We start from the raw sequence: 7,318 nt of genomic DNA, 5'->3' as shown, positions 1-7,318 counted from the left end.
ATCGATCGTGCTCATTACGGTATCTCAATATTAATCGATATTGACATCAAAGCGGTACTAACTGATTTTCGTTTTGTTTTCTCACCATAACGGTACATACTGATTGAATATAATATGAATCTGACAATTGCGATTAAAATAATATTAAAATAGAGCAATCTCCAACATTTAGTTAAAATATTTTTAATTAATGTTAATTTATCTAAGAAAATTGAATATTGTAAATCAAAATTTAATAGATTTTTATCCTTTGCAAACTTAATAACTTATTTATGAGTACAAATAATATTAACATAAAAACTTTAATATGTAAAGAATGCATAATATGTATGCGTGCATTTTTAGGTTTCCCTTTTGAGGTTCGGAAAGAGATATTTGCACAACAAATTTCTCTAGGGTTTCTCTCCACCTCGATTTCTCTAGGGTTTTCCTCTCCCATTCCTCCTAGCTTCGTCCCCTTCCTCTTCGTCGCCATCCACTCACAGCGCACAGCACCTCCCGCTTCTCTCCACCTCGTTTTCTCTAGGGTTTTCCTTTCCCATTCGAGCCGGCTTCATCCCCTTCCTCTTCGTCACCATCCACCGCTGAAGTCGAGCCCCTACTTGGGCTTCGTCGCCATCTCTGACTTCCTGTGAGTCGCCATCCACGGCCGAAGAAAACCATCTCCGACTTCCTACAACTCGCCATCCACCGCCATCCATCTTCGACTTGGGCATCATATTGGGCTTCGTCACCATCTCCACAAAAGACCAGCTCTGACTTCGTTTTTGTTGCAATCTCCGCAAAAGACCATATCCGATTTCGAGTTTCAGACCACAGGCGCATCTTCATCTTCTTCCACGGTAAGGTTTCTGTCCTCGTTCTGTTCTTATTTCTGTAGATCTGGCAAGCGATCTGGGTCTTCGCCCACCGATCTTGGTTTTTCTCTCTGTTTCAGTGAGCGATCATGTTCTCTGTTTCAGCGAGTGATCTTGGTCTCTGTTTCAGCAAGCAATCTTTGTGTTCGCTATCTCCACCGAAGTCGACCTCCGATTTCGACTTGCAGACCGCCATTCGTCCCGGTCGCCATCTTCGTCCACGGTAAGCTTTCGTCGCCATCTTAGGCCATCTTGGTCTCTGTTTAGGGTTGCTTTGTCTCACATTATGCATATAATATTTTGTATAAAAATTGTGTCTCAATGGATAGGTAGTGGCGATGCCACCAATGCTATTTTTAATTTTGCTTTTTTAACTTTTAAGGAGTACAATTTCTTGCTTTGAAATCTAAAACAGGCCACAAGTACTATTGGGTTTCAGACTTTATGCACCTAATTTTTATGTGAAAGAACCTATGTTGAGACCTAAGGAACCAATGCACCAGCTTGATGACCTAAGGAACCTATGTCAAGGCCCTAATTTTTATGTGAAAGAACCTAGTTTGTAAACCCTAAATTTTGGTGGGTAGGTTTTGTTTAACAAAAATATATTATAGATATATGATATTTCTCTAATCACTGTATGTCACGATAAGGATTAATTTTACTACTTAGCTTGTGTAAAATTATGTGCGTTTTTGTTCACTTTTAATGGTGAAAATATTTTGTATGTGTCTTATGTAATTTATATGTTGATTTTATTGATTTTTTTTTTGGTACGTGGTAGTGAGTAACATGCCTTCAACAAGGAATCAACGTCGGTGTCAACGACAACGTTTGGGTTTATTTTGGATAATGGTCATGCAAGTAATTGTGATATATAATGATATTAGGCGTCACAACCGACATCTCCCAAGGGCTCCTCATATAAATTGGGATTATGAAAGACAAATGACCCTTACACGAATGTTTGGAATGAGTGATAGAATTTGTCATAACCTACTTAGGATGAAAATAGAGCCGTTTCATAGATTATGTGCTCGGTTACGAATATATGGATTGGTAGATAGTAGATCTGTCCTTGTTGAGGAACAAGTGGCTATTTTCCTAAACACGGTTGGGCATGACAAACGTAATCGAGCTGGAAGTTTTACTTTCTTTAGATCTGGACAAACAGTGAGTTATTACTTCCATAAGGTCTTACACGCTTGTCTCAAACTGAAGACATTTTTTTGTTTCGTGTCTTGACTTTGTACTGGTTTGAATGGGATTATAAATCTGTAGATGTCTTTCTATTTGCATTGCTGTATGAAAAGAATGAGAAGATAGGCTTATTGCTTTCCTTAGCAGATGGTTAAAGTTGTTCCTTTTGTTTTTTAGGTTATCATGGTCTTTATTATTATTACTTTCTTGGTGGGTATCATTTGCATGCTAGTCCATGTAGTTGTCAAATAAATATAGCAGTCCATGTACTGGTTTGAATGTGTTGTGTATTATTTGCATAATAGTCCTTCATAGGGGGCAATATTTGTTATTATTAGACCATGCGTAGTAGTCCTTTAGGATTGTAGCTGATGTGAAGATAAATAGAGCATGAAATGAATGAAAAGATGCCTCATTATTGTTGTGTTTTTCATAGGTAATTTGCAAAGAAATTTCTTTTGTTTTTAGGTTATTATTATGGTCTTCTTCGAGCTCTTATTTTGTTTGTTTCTTTATTTTTTGTTTGTTTCTTGCTTTCCTATTGTGCAATTGCCAGGCATTGGGTGGCTACTATTTGTTCCCACAGCAGAGTACTTGTAGGATACTGTCATTATAATAACTTGGCTTCTTTTTTTTTTTTTTATGGAGTAATTGATGGTTCATTAGTAAAATTTAATACTAAAAATGAATAAATTTTAAGATAAAAAATATATTTTTCATGGAAAATGTCCATTTTCTAGGGAAAATAATGACAATCAAAAACCAAAAGCAAGAAAAAATGCCTATTTCCATAGAAAATAATAGCAATCAAACACCAAAAGTTGAAAAAATATAACAATTTCTAGGTAGAAAATTAAGCCAATCAAACACGTTTAATTGACATTTTCTCTGAAATTTAATTCTAAGCAATTCAATTATCTTGAAAATATTTTCTTTTCATGTAAATTCTATACTTGCAATCAAACGCACCCTAACTAATTTTAAAGTGACATATATTCTCCATAGCATAAATATGTCACTTTAATTAATCATAAGAGTCGTTTGTAAATTAAAACTTAATATAAATGTGCTTTTTTCTTTCTCTTTAGTGGTACTTAGAATAGAAACATCGATTTTGTAAGAATTTTTCGTAGATATTAAATTAAAAATATTATATAAATATTCTTAAAATTGATGATAGAGCCAAGAAAAATACATCAAATTTAAAAATCTTGATATATGACATGATTAACACTACAAAATATTAGATGATTTGTTTAATAAATATTTTTATTTTGTGTTTGATTAATCAATTTTTTTTAAAAGTATTTTGAGGAGAAATTGCTTTTGGAAGTTATCCTAAATAATAACTTAAATTCATAAGGTCCATGTACATGAAATTTAAAAATATAATATAAGTTTATTTTAATATAAATAAATTTAAATTATTTATTGAAATTAAATAAAAATATGAATGAAATTATACTTGATCCGTTATGATCATTAAAACAAATAGTAGTTAATTATACATTAAAATTAACATTTCATGTACTTATAAACGTACTATACTTATATATGTTTATCTGAATATCCTAAATGATAAATTAATTTCTTGATCATAAATACTTAATTGATGTTGAATAGATTTAACTAATATCATTAAATATTATAGATACATTAATCTATCTACAAATGTGGTGTATGTTTTATGGTGTAGTTTAACCCAAAAAAAACATAATATTATAAAACTCTATTGTTGGTTTTGTGTTTCCTAATGAGGCTCAAGGCTGTGACAATTTTTCGGGTGAATTTTATCTTTATAGGCTTTAGTCCGGGATTGAAGAACCCAAGTTCGTCACCACTTTTAAGCAACCCATTTTAGAAGTTGGGCCACAAGCCTTATTCCCATTTTAGAGGAGAAATGGGCCTTAGCCCATTTGCTAAGGCCACGCCCAAAAGTGTAAAGATCCAGAAAAAAAAAATAAAAATAAAATAAAAATAAAAAAATATATATTTGTTTTAAAAAAAAGAAAATATAAAAAAAGAAAGGGGAGGCACTCGGGCAGCCCCCCTTCCCAGAAATTTCTCTTTCTCTCTCTCTCTCTCTCTCTCTCTCTCTCTTTCCCTCGTTTTCTCTCGGATCTTGCTAGTTCTTGCGATCCAACTGTTCGATCGCCCATCCGATCTCATTTTCACCGTTAAAGCGCCCCCGATTTACATGAAGGTAAGCGTTTCGATTTTATCTTGTTGGTTTTTCTTTGCTGTTTCGAGCGGGGGTGTATGTTGAGGTGCGATGTGGGTTTTGGCCGATTGTTTAAGGTTAGATCTACGAAGATCCGACCGTTGGATTTTGATGGTTTTGGGTTATGTAGGTCAGATTTCTTGAGGGAGTTTGATGGCGGTCATAGATCGCCGGGAATCGCCGGCCACGGTGGCCGACAGGATTGGCAGTGGGTTGTTCTCTTTTTGGTCGAGAGTTTGACCCTAAATCTACGAAAATCTAGCCGTCGATCCTTGTTGTTTTCGTGTATGTTAGTCGCCTAGGTGCTGTGTACCTTAAGGTAGCCTCCGATCGTCGAAAAAGATGGCTGGTGGCAGGCGAACGACAATGGCTAGAATGCGCCCCTATTTTGGTCGAAAATTAATTTTAGATTTGTTAAGATCCAACCGTTCAATGGATCTCATTTTGAGATATGTTGTTGTTCGTGGGGAGGGCTTCGAATCGGTATGCTGGTCGGCCGTTTTTCGTCAATAGGTGGTGGTCGCTGGCGACAACAGTCTGTTGGGAAGAAAGAAAAGGAAAGGAAAAGAAAGAGAAGAAAAGAAAAAGAATAAAAGGAAAGAAAATAAAAATAAATAAAATATAAAGAAAAAGGAAATGAAGGCTTTTGGGGTTGGGCAAGTCGGGTTAGATTTTGGCCTAAGATGGCGGGGCCCGATTGTTTGCAAAATTGTTGAATCAAAAAATTAGGGAAATTATATTGTTGTCTGTGCATCCATGGGATGTTGTTTCTGATAGTAATTTTGTTACAGACATGCTAGCTCCAAAAGGGATAATTTGTTGGAGCTAGTTATATTGAAGAGATATTCGTGCCAAATAGCAGCTGAAATATTGCTATTACATTTTTGGTGTTATAACAATGTATGAAACCTTATCAAAGCCTCTCAAATCTTGTTGATGAATGATTTTGTCTAGAAAACACATATCTAGGCCTGAAAATATTTTAAACGTCTTATTATTTCATTTAAAGGGAAAAATAATTACTCTATTGGGGTTCCTTTGTCATATACTTCATTTTTTTTTTCTTTTCATCATCTCAATTATTCTATCAAGGTTTCCTTTGTTGTATCTCTTTCTCTTAGCTATAGCCCTCTCATTATTTGTTAATCCATACCATTATCTGATACGTGTTATGTGCTTTACTTAACCTATTTTAATAAATAGTACCTATCCAATTGCACCTATAAAATATTTTCTTTGTTAAGAATTGCTTTGTGCGCTTCAACTAGAACACACATGCATTATCATCTCTAGTAAATAGCCCCATCTTTAAATAAGAAAATAGACAAGTTTTGATTGAATCATGCCATAAATGTAGCAAATGAGCATTAAATTATGATATTCAGGAAATCTCTTATCATCAATTTAAAAAATGGACAATTATATTCCGTTTATTTTCAATTTAGTTGTTATTCAATAATTTGAATTAATCCTAAAAGTTGAAAATTTTCCACTGTTCATTTGCATGTGTGTACTTCCTGTCTTCCTCTGAACCATGAAGAGAATCTAGATTCATGTTTCTTCATAAAACCATTGTTTGATAGGATATAGTTTAGTTGTTGGTCATTAACAATTGTATCTTTCGTCTAACCTCTCTCTCATTATTATCAGCAGCATCATGCCATCAACACTTTTTTTTCTGTTCTTTACATTTTTTATTTTCTTAGTTGTTATTGTTTGTGTGAAATTGATGAAAGTCTCTTATGCAGATTGGCTAGTCAAAGCTATGAAATTGATAATACTGCAAAATTGGAGCATTCTCTCTTTTTATCGCCTTTGTCTATTACTTATCATGAAGCTGCTTCCACTAAGAGTTTTCAATGATATTAGTTCTCCACTTAATTATGGTGAATTTCGCAACCAAGGTACAATGCTATTTTGACGGTACATCAGTACCCCTCCACCCCCCCTCCTCAAAAAAAAAAAAAAAATCTATTTTTAATTTGAATATTTCAAGTGCAGTTCTATGTTTTGAATATACAAAAAATCTATTTTTGTTGCTGTATCTGATGAAATTTTGATGCATAGAATCCTAAATTCTTGCATTCATGGAGAGAAGTGCTTGCTGATTTTGTTTAATATCAATCATCACATCTTTATTCTATGAGTAACATTTTGCTTAATCTCCCATTCTCTTTAAACAATTAATCCAAGATATCAAAAATAATCTTTAATTGGGATGACTTAATCTCCAAGTCTCACAATAACATACCTAACATAACACTTTTTTCACCACTTTCATTGAATAACATTGAGAAATACTCTTTCCGTATCTCCTTAATCACCTCCCATTTGCACCTTTGATTTTTGCCTTCTATGCATTTTAGTTGGCTGAAATACTTTTTTTTTTCTCTGGCTAAAATAGTGTGTGTGTGTGTGTGTAGTAGATGTTTTTCACCTCTTTTGTGTCAAGTTGTTCCTGCAAATGTTCAAAAGCTTTTAGTTTTGCTTCTCTAACCATCTTTTTTGCCAAATCATACATTTTCAAGTTTTATTTATCACGACATGCATGTAATGTTTTGTAGTAGCGCTCTTAGTTTTGCTTTTTCCCTTTTACCTCTTCATTCTACCACTAAGAATCTTCTTGGTCTAATGCATTTTTTGTATTTCAAGTAGTAATAACCATCTCAATCCATTTATACAATTTAATCTCTACTAGCACACTTTTTTCTCGAAAATAGATGGTTTTCACCTTTTGAATATCACCATCTAATTCTTGGGCTTGTTTTGCATAATTTTTCCTTGGGTTTTTGATATGGGTGTCAAGGACCATAAGCATATGTTGAGTTGTTCAACACTCATTAGTATAATTTACTATCTTTATAACATAAGTAGTCCTCTTGTCCCATAAGAAAGTAGTCTATTTGGGTAGTTGATAAGCCATTTTTATATGCAACCCAATGTTACTTCTATTTCTTGAACCTAGTATTTGCTATAATGAGTTCATATGCCATGGCAAGATCCAAAATAGCTTTTCCATCGTTATTTCTTTCTCTAAATC

At 33.7% G+C, this 7,318-nt stretch overlaps 1 long non-coding RNA gene across 1 annotated transcript; it reads left to right on the top strand.

Moving 5' to 3' along the window:
* The first annotated feature begins 342 nt into the window (after positions 1-342).
* Positions 343-6,255, top strand: LOC127802791 (uncharacterized). Its single transcript, XR_008023345.1, has 3 exons — positions 343-842; positions 963-1,080; positions 6,027-6,255. It is a non-coding gene; the product is annotated as an uncharacterized LOC127802791 (long non-coding RNA).
* The last annotated feature ends 1,063 nt before the right edge of the window (positions 6,256-7,318 follow it).

The sequence above is a fragment of the Diospyros lotus genome, chromosome 5, assembly GCF_014633365.1.
Source record: "Diospyros lotus cultivar Yz01 chromosome 5, ASM1463336v1, whole genome shotgun sequence".
Taxonomy (NCBI): domain Eukaryota; kingdom Viridiplantae; phylum Streptophyta; class Magnoliopsida; order Ericales; family Ebenaceae; genus Diospyros; species Diospyros lotus.
Note: the sequence above shows the minus strand (reverse complement) of the source record. Positions and strands in the feature narration are given on the sequence as shown.